The following is an 18,117-nucleotide window of genomic DNA, read 5'->3' on the forward strand; positions in this document are numbered from 1 at the left end:
CCATTCCAGTGCTTCACCACCCTCCTAGTGAAATAGTGTTTCCTAATATCCAACCTAGACCTCCCCCACAGCAACTTGAGACCATTGCTCACTGTGTCACTCAGAGGTGTGAGGTTTGTAGGATAGAGGAGGGCAAAGTAGATGTGAAGTGTTGCAATTGACAGTGGAATAGAATCATAGAATATCAGGGTTGGAAGGGACCCCAGAAGGTCATCTAGTCCAACCCCCTGCTCAAAGCAGGACCAATCCCCAACTAAATCAACCTAACTTGTGGCTGAGAGAAAGCTTTGCCTTGAGCACAGATTCACTGCCCCATAACTTTCTTTCCGTGGAGTTAAGGTTGACTGGCAGTGCCTTGTGCCCTTCTAGAATATTCAGGGCACCTATACTGAAAAGCACTATGTAAGTGTTGATATTATACTTAAACCTCTGAGTTAAGCAGTGGTGAACTGGAGCCGGTTTTAAATAAATTTTAAAGAAATTAAATTTCTTTGTCTGCAAGGGACAACCGGTTTTAAAAGGGCTTCTAAATTTAACCGGCCAAAAGTGGTGCCTTAGGCACCGACTCCATGGGTGCTCCAGCCCTGGAGCACCCACTGGCAGCTCCCTGCCCCAGCTCACTTCCGCTCTGCCTCCTCCCCTGAATATGCCACCCAGCTCTGCTTCTCCGCCCCCGCCAGGCTTCCTGTGAATCACTTCAGGAACAGAACGCTTGAGCACTGTTGGACAGAATCTAGCACCTTTTTGCTAAAGAAAATTCGGGTTTAGGCAAGGCATAGCAAACAGGAGCTGTCGCACACCTGGCCTACACTTAAACACTGAGCCTACTCCACACAAGCCACCCTTGTCCGAAGGATTCTGTATGAGACGTTGCCTTTGCTTACTCCTTACTAAGCCTCAGCAGAGAGTCATATGCCAGCAGACTGCTGACAATCCCTGTAGCAAGAGGACCTTGTTCATCTCAGCTGACACAACCTGCAGAACTTAGTGCTGGAATGAATCGTACCTGATCCCTGAGGGTACACATGCACCGATCCTCATATCACAGCAACAGGTCTGCCAACCCCTTCCAGCTAATCCCTCCACCATTCAATATACACCGAACCGTGAGTGGCAGTTGCATGCACCTGAATGTTGGCTTTCAACTCTGTGTAACACTGTACAAACAATGGCATCTTCTTTTAGTCTTTAATCATATCTGCTTATTTTGGCAGCACGTCTTCTGCAGATTTCCCACTGGTTCTTATCAGCTCCAGTGGCACAGTTAGCGTTGTGGGAGTGGCACATACCTTTACTCTTCATAGGCTTGTTTTCAGAGGCTGAAGTGTAGCTGCGCTCGACGTTTTGGAAGAGTATGAGGCAATGCCACACAACTTGAACTTGGCATCAGTGAAGTTTAAGAGCAGTGAATTCTCCCCGTCAGGCTGGAGGGGCTACTGGTAGGAAGAAAGGTGGTAACCAAAGGACTGTGAGGGGCACATCTGCCACCAGGAGGCGCCGATGGGGAGTGGGGTGGACTCTATACTCCATTTAGGATCTAGTGTAGGGGAAAGGGACTCTGCACAACCCTCCGCAAATTTGCTCTAAGTAGTACACTGCTGCCCCTGTTGGACAGTTTTCAAGACAATATGGCTATGTTTGTGGATTATAGAGCATGCTGATTATTAAAATAATCTCCTTAGTGGAGGATCTGTATCTGGAGAACCCAAACGTCCCCAGCTTGTGCCATTAATCTACCCTAATATGGCACAGCTGTAGTATAAAAAGGGCTAAAAAGTGACTAAAATATTTCTGTGGTGCCTTCAGTGGAAAATGCATCCGATGAAGTGGGCTGTAGCTCACGAAAGCTTACGCTCAAATAAATTTGTTAGCCTCTAAGGCGCCCCAAGTCCTCCTTTTCTTTTTGCGGATACAGACTAACACGGCTGCTACTCTGAAACCTGTCTTTTGCCTGAGGATACCATGCTGGCATCATATTAGTCGGTGTTGCCCTTATGGCAGTCATTAGAATAGGGTTCTCTGTTACCGGTCTTTGACGTTGCTCAGCCACTCCTTTGATCATGCTGACATTGATGAGAGTTGGAGCTACTTGCTTTTCCCATTGTTCAGGAAACAGGTGAGGGGTATGCAGCATGGTTAAATTACCCGAATGCTGCTGCTTACAAGAGTCTTTCCTTTTCCCTCTATTGAATTAATGCTATTTTCTTTGACAATACCTCTCCAATAAAAATCTGAGTTTGCACAAGGATTGTTGAGCACTCTGAAATATTGCCTCTTAAACCCGAAGCTTTACGCTCAGAGCAGAGCTTCCAGAGGCAGACCCTGCAGAACCCAACTAATTTGCACAACACACGAATCTGAGCTGCCAACAGCAGGACTTGACTTGACAGTGCATGGGAGCTGTGGAGGTTCAATGCCTGTAGCATGTCACCTAGACGGAACCACATTTACTCTGCCATCAGCCTGCCTGCAAACGCTCTAATTTGTGACAGAGCCCCAGTCTTGCTTTCAGAGTAGCAGCCATGTTAGTCTGTATCCGTAAAAAGAAAAGGAGGACTTGTGGCACCTTAGAGACTAACAAATTTATTTGAGCATAAGCTTTCATGAGCTACAGCTCACTTCATCAGATGCATACAGTGGAAAATATAGTGGGGAGGTTTTATATACACAGAGAACATGAAACAATGGGTGTTACCATACCGACTGTAACAAGAGTGATCAAGAAAGGTGAGCTATTACCGGGGGTGGGGGGCCTTTTGTAGTGATAATCAAGGTGGGCCATTTCCAGCACTTTACAAGAACAGTAGGAGGGGAAATAAACATGGGGAAATAGTTTTACTTTGTGTAATGACCCATCCACGCCCAGTCTTTATTCACGCCTAAGTTAATTGTATCCAGTTTGCAAATTAATTCCAATTCAGCAGTCTCTCGTTGGAGTCTGTTTCTGAAGTTTTTTTGTTGAAGAATTGCCACTTTTAGGTCTGTAATAGAGTGACCAAAGAGACTGAACTGTTCTCCGACTGGTTTTTGAATGTTAATGTTAATTATTCAAGCCAAGATAATCCCTGATTGGGTGAGATCAGTTTGGGGAGGACAAGAGCCATAGTTTGAGCCCCAAAAGCTGTAAGAACCGTAAAAAGTTGATGTCATTATTTTTGTAAGTGTGTGTAGGTATCTCAGGAATCTCTAGCTTAAACTAACTCCAGTTTGAACCACTAACCCTCCATCAGAGCTCCATGAGGCACAGCAGTTTTCAAGGAACCTGAAAGTAAGCACATGGATTTTAGAACACTTGGAAAAATCAGCTGTTAAACATTAAGCTTATCTCAACCTTAACTACAGTGGGCATGACTACCCCACCATCATTTCCTTCATGCTCAGCAGATCTGACGTCCACTGAACTGCACTAACACAAGGCAGGAATTTCATTACCCTTCCCTGTAAGCAGAGTTTCAATATCTCTGAGTTCACCATAGATCTGCTGGATCTTGTTGCTTCAGACGTCGTTTTTGATGGATCTCAGAGAGGCCTGTTTCCAAATGAAGGAAAAAAGCCATGTGATCTTAGGACATAAATCTTGATATGCGCCACTGCAGTGTTCTGCCTAGTGGCAAAAACAACTAACTTGCTTTTGTGTTTGACTGCTGCTGAACATACCTCAAACACAGCATTGTGTTCTTGTAATGTCTATCTCATCTCTCCTTAGATAATGACAAGGTGCTTACAAACTGGATATCAACATACATCATCTACTGATTTGGGATGGTTATAATGGCATTACTATTCTCCCTGACAGAATGAAAGTTCTAGGATTTTCATGATTAAAATGTATGAGTCAGTGGTTTATTTCCCCTCTAAATTCATTGTAACTGGAGATTGGCCATACAAAATTTTAACCAGGCGATTGAACAAAGTTTTTTAATTTTTTAAAATTTCTGCTCCAACCTGTGGCACGGTGAACACCTGTGATCCTTGAGGGCAGCTGTTAAGAAAATGTTTATTTGATTATGAATTGAAGTTGCCCTGTGATCTGAATCAGCCCTCTCACTAAGGAGTGGGTAGGATGTGCCTTCTCCCCAGCTGTCTTGCACCATTTCCCTGCAACCTCAGGGGTAGTTCTCATAGGACAAAGGGTTGTGACCTGAGTAAAAATGTGTTTATTTTGTTTAGTCTTGGACTCTTTGTTATACTCTGGAAGGGGACTGATTACTTAGCCAGAGGGCCAAATCAAACCCAATCCCCAGAGCTCTGCCAAGACACCAAATTGCCTAGCCAGCCAAGGGGCACATTTAAGCTTTGATGGGGTAGAGGAACATAATACTGGAACCTCCTGGGTCATCGAGTCCAGTTCACTCCAGGCAGTCCTGTCATATTATCCCATTCCTTGGGCAGTGATGCTAGGTTTGAAGGCTTTCCCATACAGGAGCTGGGATGTTGGGGATGGGGGGTCTCAGCACATACATTTTGGTGCAAACAGGATGTAAAATTTTATTTTGAATTTTTTTTAAAAAGTATTTCTTACTCATCTGAGCTACCATATTTTTGGCTACTGGATCTGGTAGTGCTAGCAACTTCCAGAGTTTCTCTCAGTGATGTCAGTAGCTGGTAGAGATGGCATATTTGGATAAAAGTAGAAACACAAAAGGAAGAGATCACTGTCATAAGATGGAATTTACAGAGATTTACAGAATTTACAGAAGAGGACAGGACAAGGAGTAATGGTCTCAAGTTGCAGTGGCGGAGGTTTAGGTTGGATATTAGGAAAAACTGTTTCACTAGGAGGGTAGTGAAACACTGGAATGCGTTACCTAGGGAGGTGGTAGAATCTCCTTCCTTAGAAGTTTTTAAGGTCAGGCTTGACAAAGCCCTGGCTGGGATGATTTAATTGGGGATTGGTCCTGCTTTGAGCAGGGGGTTGGACTAGATGATCTCCTGCGGTCCCTTCCAACCCTGATATTCTATGATTCTGTGAGATGGGAATCTACGAGGGCAGAACTCACTGGTCAAAGTATTTACAAAGCAGTCACTCCATGCCATTCCAGGTTTAAGTACTTGAAGAAGAAATGACAATTTCAAAGAAGGAAAGAGGGTGCCATTCATAGTGTCTTATCAAAGCGGCAGCAGACCCTACCAGAACAACAGGTGCAAAACCTGCAGCCATATCTCCACTGCTAAAATGATCAATGCCACCCACAACACACCTTTCGAGATCTATGGGTCCCATGCAAGCCTGTCACAAGGTGTGGTGTATGTCATTCAGTGCACTAAATGCCCCAATAACACCTATGTGAGTGAAACCAGACTATCACTATGCTCTCAAATGAACTTACACAGAAAAATGATAAAAGACAAAAGCACCATCTTACCCGTGGACAAACACTTTTCACAAAACGATCACTCCTTTATCTGGCCACTCAGTCCTCATCCTCCCAGGAAGCCTGCACGCCACTTTCAAACCATGAGCCTGGGAGCTTAGATTCATAACTCTGCTAGACACTAAAACAGGGATGGGCAAACTACTTGGCCTGAGGGCCGCATCGGGGTTCGGAAATTGTATGGAGGGCCGATTAGGGGAGGCTGTGCCTCCCCAAGCAGCCAGGTGTGGCCCGGCCCCCGGCCCTAATCCCCCACCCTGCTTTTCGAACCCCCAATGCCCCCCCTGTCCCAGGACCCCAGCCCCTGTCCGCCCGCCCTGTCCCCTGACTGCCCCTGGAGCCCCCACCCCTGACTGCCCCCCGCTGCCCCATCAACCCCTTCTCTCATTCCTGACTGCCCCCCAGGACCTCTGTCCCATCCAACCATCCCTTCTTCCTGTCCCCTGACTGCCCCCCACCACCCCATCCAACCCCCCCTCCTTCCTGATTGCCCCCCTGGGACCCCTGCCCCATCCAACCACCCCTTCTCCCTGACTGCCCCTGGAAGCCCTGCCCCTGACTGCCCCCCGCTGCCCCATCCAACCCCCCTGCCCTTCCTGACTGCCCCCCTGCCCCCATTCAACCCCCCTGTTCTTCGCCCTCTGACTGCCCCGTCCCCTATCCACACCCCTGCCCCCTGATCTCCCCTCCTGAATTCCCCTGCCCTCTATCCGACCCCCCGCTCCCTGCCTCTTTACCGCGCTGCCTGGAGCACTGGTGGCTGGCAGTGCTACATCCACGCTGCCCGGCTGGAGACATCCACGCCACCCGGCTGGAGCCAGCCACGCCACTGAGCAGCACAGAGCACCGGGTCAGGGGATGGGCCGGGGGCTAGCCTCCCCAACCAGGAGCTCAGGGGCCGGGCAGAACAGTCCCATGGGCTGTAGTTTGCCCACTTCTGCACTAAAATCATGGTCTTAATAAAGACACTGGATTTATGGCTTATTACAACAGTCTGTAACCCACTAACCCCTTTTTTCTCCTATGACTGCAGCAGTGTTAATGGGCCACTTCATCATGAGTGGACCCCTACGATATGTGTTAACTCCTTAGGCTAAACTATCTGTTGCATTTTGCATTTAGCTGTGACATTCTCAGTACCTTCTGCAGATCTGGAGGGTCCGTCTACACTGCAATAAAACACCCACAGCTGGCCCTTGCCAGCTGACCTAGGCTTGCGGGGCTCAAGCTGCGGATTTATCAAATTGCAGTGTAGATGTTCAGATCCTCCATCCCAGAGTCTAGACTCCAGACCGAGCCTGGATGTCTACACTGCAATTTTATAACCCCGCAGTCCAAGTCCCATGAGCCTGAGTCAGCTGATATGGGCTAGCCACAGGTGTTTTACTGCAGTGTAGACATACCTGAAGAAGAGCTCTGTGTGGCTTGAAAGCTTGTCTCTCTCTCCAACAGAAGTTGGTCCAATAAAAGAGATCACCTCCTGCACCTTGCCTCGGGAACAATTGGTCATTTTCTAAAATTGTGTAGCAGTTATGAGCAAATTGCTGCAAAGCAGCTTTTAGAATAAGTCAGCAGTAAAGAGCCAAGCCTGGAACACAATCTGGGGGATATTTTAGCAGGTCTGTGTGGAACAAAGGAGTGTCAGAGGTATAAACAGAGGCTTAATTCAGAGCTACATTGCATGTTGAAGAGTGTGGGCCTCCTACATAGATTCTTACTCTTAGTTGTGCACAGTATAATTGGCAGGAATAGTGTAAATTGCTATTGTGGGCTAAACCAGATAGTCATGATGTAGGTAATTGTATGCTTCACAGCTAATTACTGTGTTAGGCATTTTCATCACAGGTTTCATGCCATGCTGCACTTTTGTTAGGTGAAAAGAATGCTCCATCAGGGGAAGTGGAGCATTAATTTTGGAGGGTGGAAAATGCCATTCAGTCATATGTGATTTACCTTCTGCCTAGCAAGATTAAAAATCCGTGTCTCAGAAAGCAGCTGCATTATTGTCTGGGTCACTATCAGACTGTGCAGTTCTGGGGGGACAAGACTAGAACCCAGATCTGTGTGATGGCAGAGAGCACTCCACTATACCAGTCATGGTAGGGCTGTGTGCATAACCCACAGACTCTGTGGAGATCAATACTACAGGAAGTGCTACCTGGGGAAGCTGGACTGATAGCTTCCTCGTGGCCCCCAATTGAGCCAGACACCCTGGGCCCAAGAGAAGTTCCAGGAAGCTTCTATGCAATGAGGTGGACTCTGATGGGAGCAGTAGTGATGGACCTGCCTCTTAGCTTGCTCTCTGACTCCCAGGCCTGGCTCAGACCCTTAGCTTCCACCCTTGAACTCTGACCCCTTTGGGACTTGGACTCTGGCTTTGCTCCCTAGCTTCGGTATTGGGACTCCTACTTTTGATATCTGGACTCCGACTTTGACCCTGGACTTCAGCACTTGAACTCCTACTCTGGCTATGGACCCTGGCTTTGCCCCTGGAACCTTGGATCTGTTCTGGCTCCCAGCATCAGTACTAGGACCCCAACCCAGTCCCACACTCAGGCAACCACTGTTAGGCTCCAACCCTGGTTCTGGCCCCCAACCTAGGCTCCTAGACGTTGGCATTGGCCCTGACCAGTAAGTCTCTCTGTCCAAGATTTGCTTTCCCTCCAAGTGTCTGTACAGTGCCTAGCACAATGGGATCCTGGTCCATGAGTGGTCGCCTTCATGCCACCACGACTGTACAAATAAATAACAAGTATGCTTGTTTGAATTATCTTTTCTCTACAGTTAGACACCACCATTTGAAGGCCACATCTATGAAGCAGATGCATAACCTCCATGCAGGTGGAAGGAGAGATGTACTAACGATTTGAATTGCTCCATTGTTTGGCTTGACAAGCAAATGTGGTTGTGCAGTTTTTGGCACACAGTTTTGTAGTTTTAGCTATGTCTATCACGGGGTGAGCAAACTATGGCCCGGGGCCCACATCCAGCCCTCCAAATGTTTTAATGCAGCCCTCGAGCTCCAGCCAGGGAGCAGGGTTGGGGTCTTGCCCCACTCCGCACGGCTCCTAGAAGCAGCGGCATGTCCCCCTACAGCTCCTATGCGTAGGGGCAGCCAGGGTGCTCCGCATGTTGCCCCCGCCCCAAGCGCCACCCCCGCAGCTCCCATTGGCTGGGAACCACACTGCAGACAAGGCAGTGCACAGAGCCACCTGGCCATGCCTCCATATAGGGGCCGGAGGCAGGACATGTCACTGTTTCTGGGAGCTGCTTGAGGTAAGTGCCGCCCGGAGCCTGCCCCCCTGACCTCTTCCCACGTCCCAGCCCTGATACCCCTCCCACCCTCCAAACCCCTCAGGCCCAGCCCAGAGCACCCTCCTGAACCCCCCAACCCCACCCCAGAGCCTGCACCCCCAGCCAAAGCCCTCCTGCAACCTAACTCCCAATTTTGAGAAGCATTCATGGCCCGCCATACAATTTCTCATATGTGGCCCTTGGGCCAAAAAGTTTGCCCACCCCTGCTCTATCACCATGCACATCACCACGTGCGAGAGGGCAGCCCTTCATCTCTTTGGCAAGAGATTTATGCTAATCAAGACATTGTCAAAGAAATCACCAAGTGCTGGAAGGAGGACCCATTGGGAGTGAGGTATAGGAGGCAGACTCGTTTTAGGAAATGTGTTGGAAGGGAGTTTTTGAATTTGAAGTAAGAGCATCACCAGTGAAGAGCATTAAAGTGCTATCAGGATCTCCAGCCGATTACAGAGAAGCAGCCTCATAATCCTGATTTATTAAAGTCTAATTTTGCTGTTACTTGTTATTCCTCAGTGAAGTTTGCAGTTTGGAAGCCTGGTGTTTGTGGGAGTTGGCTCAGTGGTTTGATAATCAAGCAGAAGCTAGTGATGCTGAACAGAATTCTGAAGACTTTGTGCGGTGCTATTCTGGGTAGGCGGTTTTGAGACCCAAGTGGATCCTTACACTCAAGTGCTCAGGTACTACAGTGATGAGCAGTGTAAGAACCTATATAGAACACAATGACCTATCCAGAGAAGTACAAAATTAGTATCAATGCACCACTGTACAATAAGACTTTGTTATTTGAGTGACATTATTTCTTGAAAAATGTTAATATCCTATGTTACATTTCTTCATTTAATATCATATTATTTAACATTACATATATTTGCTGTAATTTCTTCATCTTTACATTCAGTTTCGCTTAATACAATTTACAAGTGTATGCGAATTGTTGAGTTATTACTGTAGCTAATTAACAATCCCTAGCTCTTCTATAGCATTGTTCACAGTAGATCTCAAAGCACTTTACAAAGGAGGGCAATATCATTATTCCCATTTTACAGAAAGGGGAAGTGACTTGCCCAAGGACACCCAGGAACACAGTAGCAGAGCTGGGAATAAACCCCAGGTCTCCTGAGTCCCAGTCCAGAGCCTGGGGACAATGCGGCTCCATTTTCATTGTGCATCCCATAAGTTCTCTTCTGAGGAAGCAGCAAACAGCACACCGAATCTGGAAAATCCGGATCCCAGTTACACTGACCTTTCTTCCATCTTTATTGTATCACTTGTCCATTCACTAATAAAAATATAAGTGAGTGCACTATCCACTAGGCCAGAGAGTCATCAGTTGTCACAGGTTACCTGCTCCGTATCTATTTAATGAAGGCGGTCTGACCATGCTGGGTAATGACTGGGAGAACTTTCTCTCGTTTCTTTACAAATATTTTTGGCAATATCTTACCCCTTGTATCAACTGAGGATACAGGGTGGTAACTGGGACACTGCTCTGAGCTGGCGCCCGACTGGGATAACGGCAGCTCGTAGCATGGGAGGCAGAACACCCCATCATCTGGCCTTGTTAAGCATGCAGAAGTGGGGCACAATTGTTTCTGAAAAGTGTTGAAATCTGTGGGAAAAATCATATTGGACATAAGTCTGAGCGCTGGCTAGGTGAGTAAAAGGGTCAGATTGTGTGAGAAGAGTCACCTTAACTCAGCCCTTCCGGATGCTCGGATATTCGCTATTTTTTATTCTATCAGTCTGGGTATTTAGCTGGCCCCCATCACCATTGCATAAGAGCACCTCACAATCCTTAGTTCTTTTTATTTGGTATCCTCGCACCCCATCGGGCAGTAGGGAAGTGCTCTGACCCCCATTTTACACCTGTGGATCATTTTACTGATCCACAGAGAAATGAAGCAGAGCAATGAATCAATCCTGTTTCCTTGAGTCACAGACCAGATATTTTTTAACCATAAGCCTATCCTTCCTTACAACTCTAACATTCTTGCAAGGGTGCCAGGCAGAGAGGCTAACTCCGCATTTCCTGGTTCTCCCGTAGTTGGGTATTTAAACTCCTTTTTAGGAAGTGTACAATCACTACAAGGCAGTGTTATGCAGCCATACCCTAAACCCCACTCTGTGTGTGTGTGTGTGTCCGGTGAAGTTCTCTTATGTTTCTGTCAGGGGAGTTGCTATAACATGTTAAGTAGGACTATTCTTATATAGACACCATCATTGTGCCCTCAGGCTTGATAGGGATCTCTGGGAATTATCACGTATGCAATGCTGTATGAAGTCCACAAGTCCTTAAAAGCAGTGATACCTTGCAATTATTATTTGCATTGCAGTAATGTCTCCTGGCCCTAATCAAGGATCGAAGCCCCCCTGGGCAGTGAACCACCACAGAACAAAAAAAATTCCCTGCCCCAAAGGAGTTTACAGTCATGGATCTTACAGAATACAGTCCCCCAGGCTCGATGGATACACCAAACCACAGCTTTTCTCAATACCATGTAAACGATTCGCACAAGTGTAAATGACGCTTTGCAGAAGGGCTTGTTACTTTGTATCGCTCTAGCGCCACCCCGTGGCCAGATCTACATTACTCCTAGGCCCTCCAACATAGAAGGCACAGCTTAACTGAGGCATATTCCGCAATACGTAAGTGGTACCAATCTTAGTACTGCTAATTTACTAATGCAACATAAAGAGACCACAGCATACAGTAAAAATCTGAATGCCAGCAAACTCCAGCGAGCAGCCTGCAGATTGGGACAAATTATCCAAAAGGCCAAAGGATCTGGAGGTTGCCTACACCCTTATAAACAGAGCTTAGTGGTCTGCTGCGGGGTTCTGGATCCAGGATCAGACCCTCGCAACAGGAATGATTCCATATGCTCATTCTAAAGAACCATCCACGTGTTCGGCTTTTTGCTCAGCACTATGGGAAAGACGACATGCTCCCACCCCAGGCCTGCCTGCTCCGTACATGACTCAGCTTAGAAAACGTATTTGTAGCTGTGACTTAAAGAGCCCAAGTCAGCCCCATGTAGTGCTAGCCACATGCTTCTTCATTCCCTAACACTGTGGCCCTGATACTCTGGTCCGCCCAAGCTATGCTCAGTGCAAACCTGTGGAGGTTGGGGAAAGGGCTTTACACCACATCTGTATTCCCCACATCGGACACTGCAGTGGGCCAGTTTTGTAAGTGGAATATTACAAGCCAGCTTGATGGCTACTGTAGCTTATGGCCACCTCCAACATACCAGTTCTTGGCCCTGTGCTGTTTAACATTTTGATCAATGATCAGGAAGAAAATAGAAAATCATCACTGAGAAAGTTTACAGATGACACAAACATTGGGAGAGCAGTAAATAAGGAAGAGGACAGGTCACTGATTCAGAGTGATCTGGATCCCTCGGTAAGCTGGGTTCAAGCAAACAATACGCATTTCAATACGGATAAATGTCCATGCATATGTCTAGGAACAAGAAATATAAGCCATCCTTACAGGAGGGGGGAAGCAGTGACTCCCAAAAAGATTTGGAGGGTCTTGGTAGAAATCAGCTGAACATGAGCCCCCCGTGTGACCTTGTGGCCAAAAAGACTAATGCAATCCTGGGATGCATCACCAGGAATCTCGAGTAGGAGCAGAGAGGTTATTTTACCTCTGTATTTAGCACTGATGCAACTGCTGCTGGAATCCGGTGTCCAGTTTTGGTGCCCATAATTCAAGGGGGATGTTGATAAATTGGGGAAGGTTCAGAGAAGAGCCACGAGAATGATTCACAGACTATCAGGGTTGGAAGGGACCTCAGGACCAATCCCCAACTAAATCATCCGAGCCAGGGCTTTGTCAAGCCTGACCTTAAAAACCTCAAAGGAAGGAGATTCCAGCACCTTCCTAGGTAATGCATTCCAGTGCTTCACCACCCTCCTGGTGAAAAAGTTTTCCCTAATATCCAACCTAAACCTCCCCCACTGAAACTTGAGACCATTACTCCTTGTTCTGTCATCAGCTACCACTGAGAACAGTCTAAATCCATCCACTTTGGAACCCCCTTTCAGGTAGCTGAAAGCAGCTATCAAATCCCCCCTCATTCTTCTCTTCTGCAGACTAAACAATCCCAATTCCCTCAGCCTCTCCTCATAAGTCATGTGTTCCAGTCCCCTAATCATTTTTGTTGCCCTCTGCTGAACGCTTTCCAATTTTTCCACATCCTTCTTGTAGCGTGGGGCCCAAAACTGGACACAGTACTCCAGATGAGGCCTCACCAATGTCGAATAGAGGAGAACGATCACGTCCCTCGATCTGCTGGCAATGCCCCTACTTATACATCCCAAAATGCCATTAGCCTTCTTGGCAACAAGGGCACACTGTTGACTCATACCCAGCTTCTCATCCACTGTAACCCCTAGGTCCTTTTCTGCAGAACTGCTGCCGAGCCATTCGGGCCTTAAGTCTGTAGCAATGCATGGGAGTCTTCCATCCTAAGTGCAGGACTCTGCACTTGTCCTTGTTGAACCTCATCAGATTTCTTTTGGCCCAATCCTCTAATTTGTCTAGGCCCCTCTGTATCTTATCCCTACTCTCCAGCGTATCTACCACTCCTCCTAGTTTAGTGTCATCTGCAAACTTGGTGAGGGTGCAGTCCATGCCATCCTCCAGATCATCAATGAAGATATTGAACAAAACTGGCCCCAGGACCGACCCTTGGGGCACTCCGCTTGATACCGGCTGCCAACTAGACATGGAGCCATCGATCACTACCCGTTGAGCCCAATGATCTAGCCAGCTTTCTATCCACCTTATAGTCCATTCATCCAGCCCATACTTCTTTAACTTGCTGGCAAGAATACTGTGGGAGACTGTATCAAAAGCTTTGCTAAAGTCAAGGAATAACACATCCACTGCTTTCCCCTCATCCACTGAGCCAGTTATCTCGTTACAGAGGCAATTAGATTAGTCAGGCATGACTTGCCCTTGGTGAATCCATGCTGACTGTTCCTGATCCTCCTTCTTCTCTTTTTTAAAGATGGACACTACATTAGCCTTTTTCCAGTCATCCGGGACCTCCCCCCATCGCCATGAGTCTTCAAAGATAACGGCTAATGGCTCTGCAATCACATCCACCAACTCTTTTAGCACCCTTGGGTGCAGCGCATCTGGCCACATGGACTTGTGTTCATCCAGATTTTCTAAATAGTCCCAAACCACTTCTTTCTCCACAGAGGGCTGGTCACTTCCTTCCCATGCTGTGCTGCCCAGTGCAGTAGTCTGGGAGCTGACCTAATTCGTGAAGACAGAGGCAAAAAAAGCATTGAGTACATTAGCTTTTTCCACATCCTCTGTCACTAGGTTGCCTCCCTCATTCAGTAAGGGGCCCACACTTTCCTTGACTTTCTTCTTGTTGCTAACATACCTGAAGAAACCCTTCTTGTTACTCTTAACATCTCTTGCTAGCTGCAACTCCAAGTGTGATTTGGCCTTCCTGATTTCACGCCAGCATGCCTGGGCAATATTTTTATACTCCTCCCTGGTCATTTGTCCAATTTTCCACTTCTTGTAAGCTTCTTTTTTGTGTTTAAGATCAGCAAGAATTTCACTGTTAAGCCAAGCTGATCGCCTGCCATATTTACTATTCTTTCTACACATTGGGATGGTTTGTCCCTGTAACCACAATAAGGATTCTTTAAAATACAGCCAGCTCTCCTGGATTCCTTTTCCCCTCATGTTATTCTGCCAGGGGATCCTGCCAATCAGTTCCCTGAGGGAGTCAAAGTCTGCTTTTCTGAAGCCCAGGGTCCGTATTCTGCTGCTCTCCTTTCTTCCTTGTGTCAGGATCCTGAACTCGACCAACTCATGGTCACTGCCTCCCAGGTTCTCATCCACTTTTGCTTCCCCTACTAATTCTTCCCGGTTTGTGAGCAGCAGGTCAAGAAGAGCTCTGCCCCAGTTGGTTCCTCCAGCATTTGCACCAGGAAATTGTCCCCTACTCTTTCCAAAAACTTCCTGGATTGTCTGTGCACCGCTGTATTGCTCTCCCAGCAGGTATCAGGGTGATTGAAGTCTCCCAAGAGAATCAGGGCCTGCCATCTAGTAACTTCCGTTAGTTGCCGGAAGAAAGCCTCGTCCACCTCATCCCCCTGGTCCGGTGGTCTATAGCAGACTCCCACCACGACATCACCCTTGTTGTTCATGCTTCTAAACTTAATTCAGAGACTCTCAGGTTTTTCTGCAGTTTCATACAGGAGCTCTGAGCAGTCATACTGCTCTCTTACGTACAATGCAACTCCCCCCACACTTTTCTGTCCTGCCTGTCCTTCCTGAACAGCTTATATCCATCCATGACAGTACTCCAGTCATGTGAGTTATCCCACAAAGTCTCTGTTATTCCAATCACATCATAATTCCTTGACTGTGCCAGGACTTCCAGTTCTCCCTGCTTGTTTCCCAGGCTTCTTGCATTTGTGTATAGGCACTTAGGATAACTCACTGATCGTCCCACTTTCTCAGTATGAGGCAGGAGCCCTTCCCCGTCGCGCTCGCCTGCTTGTGTTTCCTCCCGGTATCCCACTTCCCCACTTACCTCAGGGCTTTGGTCTCCTTCCCCTGGTGAACCTAGTTTAAAGCCCTCCTCACTAGGTTAGCCAGCCTGCTTCCAAAGATGTTCTTGCCTCTCTTTGTTAGGTGGAGCCAGTCTCTGCCTAGCACTCCTCCTTCTTGGAACACCATCCCATGGTCAAAGGATCCAAAGCCTTCTCTCCGACACCACCTGTGTAGCCATTCGTTGACTTCCACGATTCAATGGTCTCTACCCAGACATTTTCCTTCCACAGAGAGGATGGACGAGAACACCACTTGTGCCTCAAACTCCTTTATCCTTCTTCCCAGAGCCACGTAGTCCGCAGTGATCCGCTCAAGGTCATTCTTGGCAGTATCATTGGTGCCCATGTGGAGAAGTAGGAAGGGGTAGCGATCCGAGGGCTTGATGAGTCTCGGCAGTCTCTCCGTCACATCATGAATCCTAGCTCCTGGCAAGCAGCAGAGTTCTCGGTTTTCCCGGTCGGGGCGGCAGATAGATGACTCAGTCCCCCTGAGGATAGAGTCCCCGACCACCACCACCCGCCTCCTTCTCTTGGAAGTGGTGGTCGTGGAACTCCCTTCCCTAAGACAGCGCATCTCATGCCTTCCAATCGGCGGAGTCTCCTTCTGCTCCCTTCCCTCAGATGTATCATCTAGTCCATTCTCCGCATTAGTACCTGTGGAGAGAACATGAAAATGGATGCTTACCTGTATCTGCATTGCTGGTACATGGACGGTCCCCTTTCTTCTTCTGGAGGTCACATGCTGCCAAATTTCTTTACCGTCCTTCTGTCCTGCTGCACAGCCTGCTCTGAATCTTCAGAACGTTGTGCTCGTAGAAGCATATCCTGACATCTGTCCAGGAAATCTTCAGTTTCTTTTATGCAACGCAGGGTCGATACTTGTTTCTCCAGACCTTGAACCTTCTCTTCCAATATGGAGACCAGCTTGCACTTTGTACAGACAAAGTCGCTTCTGTCCTGTGGAAGAAAGACAAACATGGCACGTCCTGTGCAGGTAACAACAGCTGAACACTCACCACCATATTACCTTCCTTCTAAGAGCTTCCTCGGGTGTTGTAGTAACTACTCAGAGAAGCCTCCAAGATGAAAGCCTCAGTGGGCTCTCCCCAGGCAAACTCCCTCTGTTAGCCTCTCCACTGTTCACCGCTCAGCTAGTTAGCAGCTGACGGCCTTTTTATAACAGTCAGGCCCACTGAAGGCTCACCTAGAACAAAGCATTATGGGATTAGAAAACCTGCTTTTATAGTGATAAATTCAAGGAGCTCAATCTATTTCATCTAACAAAGAGACGGTGAAGGGGTGACTTGATCACAGTCTATAAGTATCTACATGGGAAACAAATATTTAATAATGGGCCCTTCAGTCTAGCTGAGAAAGACATTAACACAATACAATGGCTGGAAACTGAAGTGAGACAAACTGAGACTGGAAATAAGGCATACATTTGTAACAATGAGGGTCATTAAACCATTGGAACATTTTACCAAGGGTCATGGTGGATTCTTCATCACTGGCAATTTTAAAATCAAGGTGGGCTGTTTTTCTAAAAGCTCTGCTCTAGTAATTATTTTGGGGCAGTTCCCTGGCCTGTGCTATGCAGGAGGTCAGACCAAATGATCACAATGGTCCCTTCTGGCCTTGGAATCTATGTATCAAAGAATCACTGTGGGGTGCAGCATGTTCTAGCTACGTGTCTTCCTCTGCAACACCCCACTACGCTTGGGGCAGTGAGGTGGGGCACAGAGCTGGCAGAGCCCCATTGACTCACCCCCATCCAAGGATCCCTTTGCTCCCAGAGAATTCGCAGGTAGGTCCCTTAAGGTGGCTCTACGCTTAAAAATTAGATCCATGTAGCTAATGCCACTCATCTGAAGAAGTAGTTTTTTACCCACGAAACCTTATGCCCAAATAAATCTGTTACTCTTTAAGGTGCTCCTTGTTGCGGAAGCTGTGAATAACGTCGTGCCCTGAGCGCCGTAGTTAGGTTGACCTAAGCCCCGGTGCAGGCACAGCTAGGTCGACTAAATAATTCTTCCATCGACCTAGCTACCACCTGTCAGAGACATGGGGCTTAGCAACACAGAAAACCCCCTTCAGTGGAGGTAGGAAGTGTCTATGCTACAGCGGCACAGCTGCATCAGCTGGAGCGTATACATGAGCTCCGGATAGGGCTGCACAGCAAGCTGGAGTGAGCCTGGGCCCACAGCCTGGGGCTAGCCGCGCTCACGGAGCGCAATACACATAGCAGTGCTTGGAAGTTGTGGCACGACCCACAGGCCCTAGGGTGGCCGGATGTCCCAATTTTATAGGGACAGTCCCGATATTTGGGGCCTTTTCCTTTCTAGAGGCCCACCTCCACCTCCCGTCCCGATTTTTCACATTTGCTATCTGGCCACCCTAGTGCAAGCCCCCCTCCCGTGGCTTCAGAACTTGGGTTCCAGCCCGTCCACACCGCTGTTTCGAAAGCCCCAGCTGTGGGCCCGGGCTGGGCGCTTGGCTGCGTGATGCTGGCTAGACACCCCCTTCGCCGGCAGCCACGCGAACAGCCTTAGGGGCAAAGGGCCGCCAGGGCCCCTGAAAAGCGCTGGAGGAGAGCTGGGCGTGATGATGATGATGATGATGAATAGGCCCGAGCTGCCGGGGGGGGAGCGGGGTCAGTGGCTCCCCCAGCGCCCCGCTCTCAGCTTGCACAGCCCTGCGCGGGGCGCCAGGGGACCCGCCGCAGGACCCGGCGCGCGCTGAGCTCCCACCGCCCGGGAGAGGCACGCGCCGCCCCGCCCGGCTCCCAGCGTTCCCCGCCCACGCGCCGGGTGCCGCAGCGCCGCGACCCCGG

The 18,117-nt window shown here is 48.3% G+C and overlaps 1 long non-coding RNA gene across 3 annotated transcripts; it reads right to left on the minus strand.

Moving 5' to 3' along the window:
- Positions 1 to 9,513: 9,513 nt before the first annotated feature.
- Positions 9,514 to 18,058, minus strand: LOC140911823 (uncharacterized). 3 transcript variants are annotated; one of them, XR_012159141.1, is made up of 3 exons: positions 17,053 to 18,058; positions 15,970 to 16,488; positions 9,514 to 13,965 (listed from the first exon to the last, which is right to left on the minus strand). It is a non-coding gene; the product is annotated as an uncharacterized lncRNA (long non-coding RNA). The 3 variants fall into 3 exon arrangements; XR_012159140.1 differs by adding an exon at positions 15,266 to 15,938 and having other exon boundaries at positions 16,044 to 18,058; XR_012159139.1 differs by having other exon boundaries at positions 15,970 to 18,058.
- Between the last annotated feature and the right edge of the window lie 59 nt (positions 18,059 to 18,117).

This window comes from Lepidochelys kempii, chromosome 5 (genome assembly GCF_965140265.1).
Source record: "Lepidochelys kempii isolate rLepKem1 chromosome 5, rLepKem1.hap2, whole genome shotgun sequence".
Classification (NCBI taxonomy): domain Eukaryota; kingdom Metazoa; phylum Chordata; order Testudines; family Cheloniidae; genus Lepidochelys; species Lepidochelys kempii.